Source organism: Mastomys coucha, unplaced genomic scaffold, assembly GCF_008632895.1.
Source record: "Mastomys coucha isolate ucsf_1 unplaced genomic scaffold, UCSF_Mcou_1 pScaffold14, whole genome shotgun sequence".
NCBI classification, from domain to species: domain Eukaryota; kingdom Metazoa; phylum Chordata; class Mammalia; order Rodentia; family Muridae; genus Mastomys; species Mastomys coucha.
In genome coordinates, this window is record NW_022196896.1 from 114,752,702 (window position 1) to 114,758,275 (window position 5,574).

Below are 5,574 nucleotides of genomic sequence, written 5' to 3' on the forward strand. Positions count from 1 at the left end.
GTGTGTGTGTGTGTGTATGTGTCTGTTTTGGTTTTTCCAGACAGGGTTTTTCTACATAGTCTTGACTGTCCTGAAATTCGGTCTGTATGTATAATAGGCGGGCCTCGAACTCAGAAATCGATTTGCCAGGATTAAAGGCCTGCACTACCACTGCCCTTTTGATCAGAAGCAGGTGGGGTAGGGAGAGGTAGCTATCTATCATGTTGATATCACCCCACAGGTACACAGCAATCCAAAGGCCTTTTGAGGTTTCCTCTGCAGTCCTCCCAGAGAGATACATCTTAGGACAAGGGAACTGCTAAGAAATGCTGAGTCTCAGCTTGATGTCTTTGTTTTCAGCATTGGTAGGGTGGTCCTTTCACAACTATTGGCATGTTGTAAGAGTGGGTGACTGCATATATCTATAGGTATTGGGAAATGTCAGAATGACAGAGGAGACGTGAACTAAGAAGGCGTGTGGGGATGTGAAGAAGAGCCTACAGATACTAGACGGGATGTAAAGGTTTCACCAGATAGATGCATGATTCACACCGGACATCGATGAGCACACCAGGCATCCAGAGTTTGAGTTCAAAATACTAACCTCTGCCAAAAGAGACATGACCAATCCAGACCACCATGAAAGATGTGACAAAGTCAGCTTGAAGTATCTTCCTGTCTCAGAATAAGGATGTGCCTAAAGATGGCTTGGAGGCATGCAAAAATGATTGGCAGGTAGGGATCCCCGATGGCTAAATGTGGGACAATTTGAATGCATGTACAAATCCAAAATAAGCCCTTAGAAAGATGACGACAAAGAGGCAGGCTGTCTTTACACAATAGCACGAATTAACAAGGAAGGAGAGACCCCAGTCATGGTTCATTGTGGCAGGGCAGCCACCATTCAGGTGAGGGGGAAAGGCTGATGGGAGCCACCTCTGACTGCTTTATTGATGGTAACAGTGCCATCATTGATGCTGTGGGCTTATTTGTGTACAGCAAATGTCCTCCAGGCCCAGCGTAGCCTCCATCTATAGTCCAGGCTTCTTTGCTACTCTGTCATGGTTGAAATCCACTTGTGCAGACTTCCTAAGCATGCTGACACCCAGGCATGTCTATCTCTTCTTCCAGGCCACAAGAAGGCCGCTGGCCCTGAAGGAGGGTGTCAAGAGTGACCTTGAGACCTCTACAGCAACTTCCTTAGTTGCTGGCTCTGTTTCTTGTGCTGTCCGGACATGGCTGCCTGCCCTCTGGGGCGGTACTGAACTCTAAATGAAAGGAGGAGCTTGTGAGTTCCAGAGAGCACACTGGGACTGAATGTGCGTCCTGGGGTAAGTTATTTCTGGTTCAAGACTTGCCAGAGCTGCTGGGATGTGCAGTGATCATGTGACTTAAGCTGCCCAACTCAGGGCTGTCTTAATCAGACTTCCCAACTGCTTCTCCACGTAAGAATGTTTGTGTGACCCCAGATATTTAGATATATGTGCACAGTTGCACACACCACACACTTACCCATAATGTATCCTAAGGAAATTTAATATCTGGGTGTGCTGACACATGACTTTAATCTCAGCACTTAGAGAGGCAGAGGTAGGTGGATTTCTCAGAATTTAAGGCCAGCCTGGTCTATATAGTAAGTTCCATGTTAGCCAGGGCTACCTAGTGAGACTCTGTCTCAAAATAAAAATAAAGAAATAAAGGAAAGATATGAAACTTAATAGCTATGTTTTTACTTTGTTACCTATCCCTCTGAGCATAAATAAAATGTGGTCATTTGAATAGGCATGACTCCCACAGACTCATGTGTTTGAATGTTTGACCCATAGGAAGTGGCACCATTAGGAGGCATGGCCTTATTGGAATAAGTGTGGCCATGTGGGAGGAAGTGTGTCACTGGGGGTGGGCTCTGAGGTCTTATAAGTTCGTATCTGGCCAGTGTGACACAGTCTCCTTCTGTTGTCAAGATGTAGAGCTCTTGGCTCCTCTGGCACCACGTATGCCTGGCCGCCACCATGCTTCCCACCATGATGATAACAGACTGAACCACTGAAACTGTAAGCCAGCCCCAATGAAATGTTTCCTTTATAAGAGTGGCCTTGGTCATGGTGTCTGCTCACAGCAACAGAACCCTAAGTAAGACAGTGATTTATGTGCTAAGGGTTGCATGACTAACCACATCAGTATTTTTGTGAGGGAAGGCAGCCTGAGCAAGAGAGTGAGCCATATGTCACCCATATCTGCTCTGAGAACTTGTGACTGTAAATTGATTTCTCAAACATGTCTTCACTTTATCCTCTTAACTCTGCACATGAAGCTGGGCAGAAGGCACAGAGGGAATGCTGTACTGAGTTCTTATGATCCAAAAAAAACCGCTGTCGCTCTGTTCAGTCAAACCCTCAGGCTAGCCTGAGGCTCTGGAGGAAACAAAATACAAAAATGAAATAAATCATAAGGAGGGCGGGGTTGATCATCGAAAATCAGCACAGAGCCACTGTGAGCATCTATAGACGAAAACTAAAATAAAAAAATCAAAATCAAATCAAATCAACTCAGTACCTCTTATCACATGCAACCAATCAAGCGGATGGCTTGAATATAAGACGGGAGGAGGGGGGAGCTCTTTCAGATGAAGGAGAGGCGAGAAGCTTTAGGACAGAGGTCTAGGCGAGTATGTCTTCTTAGACTTGACCCGTAGCCTTGAAAGGGAGTCTCTGGGTTTAGCTTTGAACCTCGAGGGGGTTGGCTATGACATCATCCATTAGTCAGGGGTTTGAAGTTAAGCTGTTAAGAAGGGTTTGGGGGTGGCTTAGCCTCTGGCTCACTTGGTGGGTGGGAGCTAGTGGGAGGCGGGGTTAGGATGGGGGGCTGTCAGAGGTGCTTCCGATGAGAGCTGTCTTCTGGGTAGGTGTGTCTGATGGCCTCCTGACACCTGCTTAATTGAACCAAAGCACCTCCATTTTGAATTCTTCTTCCTTGAAACCCCTTTCACAGACAGGCTTCTCCTGGAGGTTCCACCATCTAATCTGGAATACAGAATGTGGCTGCCAGCCAGCTTGGCAGTACAGGCCTATCACCCCAGCAGTTTGAGAAACTGATATCGGAAGACCAAAAGCTCAAAACCAGCCCAGTTACAGGGCAAGTTCAAGGCCAACCTGGACAGCCTCTGGAGACCGGTCTTAAGATTTAAAAAGGGGAGAAGGGGATGTGATGGCTACTTTTGTCAACTTGACCCAAGCTAGAGTCATTTTAGAAGAAGGAAGAGCCACTGAGAAAATGCCTCCAACACACTGGCCTGTTGCCAAGCCTGTAATTTTTTTTTTGGGGGGGGGAGAGCCCAGCTCATTGTGGACAGTCCCAGCCCTGGGCAGGTGACTGGGGTAATAATATAAGCAGGCTGATATAAGTAGGAAGGAAGGAAGGAAGTAGAATTCTTCTGTGACCTTTGCATCAGCGTCTCCCTCCAGGTTTCTGTTATGATTTTCTGCCCCGATTTCCCTGAATGATGAACTACAAGCTATAAGCGGAAAGAAACCTTTTCCTCCTTGCGCTGTGTTTGGATATAACAATAGGAAACTTAAGTAGGACAGAGGTGGGGATATAGCTTAGCAATAAAGCTCTCGCCTCAAATTCTCTGCGCCCCAGGTTCAATCCCTAATACTTACACAAAGAGTAAAAAAATATAAATAAGTATATGTAAACTGACATTAGAAGTGGCCTGTTAGAAATCAGGCACCTCCCCGGCCAGCCCAAAAAGGGCCTGCAACAATGTTGGCAATCAGGCACCTTCCTAGACAGCCCCTGAGGAACAAATCATCACTAGCTGCCCAGAGGCAACACATTTCCATTGTTGCCCCTGTCACGTGTCCTCCTGCACGTGCCATATGGCTCCACCTTTACCCCCCTCCTCCAGGCATGTCTGTACCTCTTTCTTTTAATAAACCTCCATGTGAGACCTGTTGCACTGATGCAATTTTGTAGAACCTGCCACTTATTTCCATCTTGGCCAATCCCAGATCCTAAGTTCAAGTGTCATAATTGTTAGCATTCCATCTAAACTCCACCCATAGTTACCTGGCAACAGCCAGGTAGGCCTGACCCACTATAAAAGGGGCTGCTTGCCCCTCCTCCCTCTCTTGTTCTTGTGGTCTCTTGTTTCTCTGCTTCCCTTCCCCCTCTCTCATATTCTGCCCCCCACCCCACACGCACACATGCTCATGGCCGGCCTCTTCTACTTCTCTCTCTCTGCCTTTCTCTGCCTCTACTACCCTCTTAACTCCCCTCCCAATGCCCTGAATAAACTCTACTCTGTACTATATATACCATCGTGTGGCTGGTCCCTCGGGAAAGGGATGCCTTGGTATGGGCTCTCAGAGATATCCCCTTCCCCCATACCTCACCACACCTCCATAGAACATATTCCTTTCTCTCTTTATCTTTTTGTAAACACATCAATGATTCCAGCTCTTGGGAGAAATTGATATCTTTTGTCTATTCCCCAACATCCAGTTCTCAGGCTCTGTGGGGCAGGTGACAAACCTGCAGTAGACAGAGGAATAGACCATTTTATACAAGAAACCAGCACCAACTTTAGTGTAAAAGGCAGTTTAAGGAGTCCATTATGGGCCACCGTAAAAGACTCCCTATTGCACAAAACCTTCAATCCGTCTGTTCAGCCTAACAAAGTTCACATGTCAGGGTTACCCACACATTGTTTCTCAGAAAGGGGATCCACATTTCCAGCCTTCACACTGAACCAAGAATTTTAAGGAGCTGAGACAAAACTCTGGATTAGCTTTATGTATCCAGAAAATTAAATTAACTAAAGCGTTGGTCCCTGAGGCAGATGGAGAATCAGTTTCATTTTGTAAATCCAGATCTCCAAAAGCAAAATGCATGCTCTGTGAATAGAGCCCCGTGACTCTCTTTACAATCCCTTAAGCTTTCTAAAATCATTACATATTACACTGATAAAATAATTTACCCAGGGCTAGTTCACGGTGGAATGGTATCTCAGTGCACAGTCATTTTCTTAGAATAAAGTACCATTTCTTCTTAAAGACAACACAATAGCCAAGGCGAATGTACATAGGGTAATTTATCACCCTCCTCACAGTCAGGGAGATTCGCTTAACAAGTGGGTCTTTGGCTCAAGGTCAGGTGACTTAGACCCTGGAGTCTCAGAGGGAACCAAGTCATGTGGTAAAGCATCAAAGCCTTGGAAATAGGGGACAGGAAAGGGGGCTTCTTGTATACAAAATTCCTTGGGAAGGATTTCCCGTCTTGTAAGAGCATTTATGCAGCTAGGTCTCTGCATCACACCATGCTGAACAAATAAACGAGCCTAGGAACATCTGCTTCCTGGATTTGGAACTTATTATTGACTTAATCCCATAGTTTGGCCCCGGGGGTGGATTTTTTTTTTTTATTTATTAATTAAAAGCTGAAGTCCATATTCTTTCACCATGGAATTTCCAAAACATCAAAGTACACAAAGAAGTTTCTAGAATGGCTTTGATTCTTACCCTCCCCCTCCCCCAGGGCATTCAGCACTGAAAGAGGCCAGAGGTCACTCAGGGGAGGCGGGGGATCCAGAAG

The 5,574-nt window shown here is 46.0% G+C and overlaps 1 long non-coding RNA gene across 2 annotated transcripts in view; it reads right to left on the reverse strand.

The window, feature by feature from the left end:
• Positions 1 to 4,011, reverse strand: part of LOC116089284 — a 6,022-nt gene extending 2,011 nt beyond the window's left edge. Inside the window, exons 1-3 of one of the 2 annotated variants that reach the window (XR_004118262.1) lie at positions 3,902 to 4,011; positions 2,536 to 3,002; positions 853 to 1,247 (exon numbers count right to left, since the gene is read on the reverse strand). This is a non-coding gene — a long non-coding RNA (uncharacterized LOC116089284). Of the gene's footprint in view, positions 1 to 852; positions 1,248 to 2,535; positions 3,003 to 3,901 lie in introns of those variants that run through there. The other variant, XR_004118263.1, reaches the window with a different exon arrangement.
• Between the last annotated feature and the right edge of the window lie 1,563 nt (positions 4,012 to 5,574).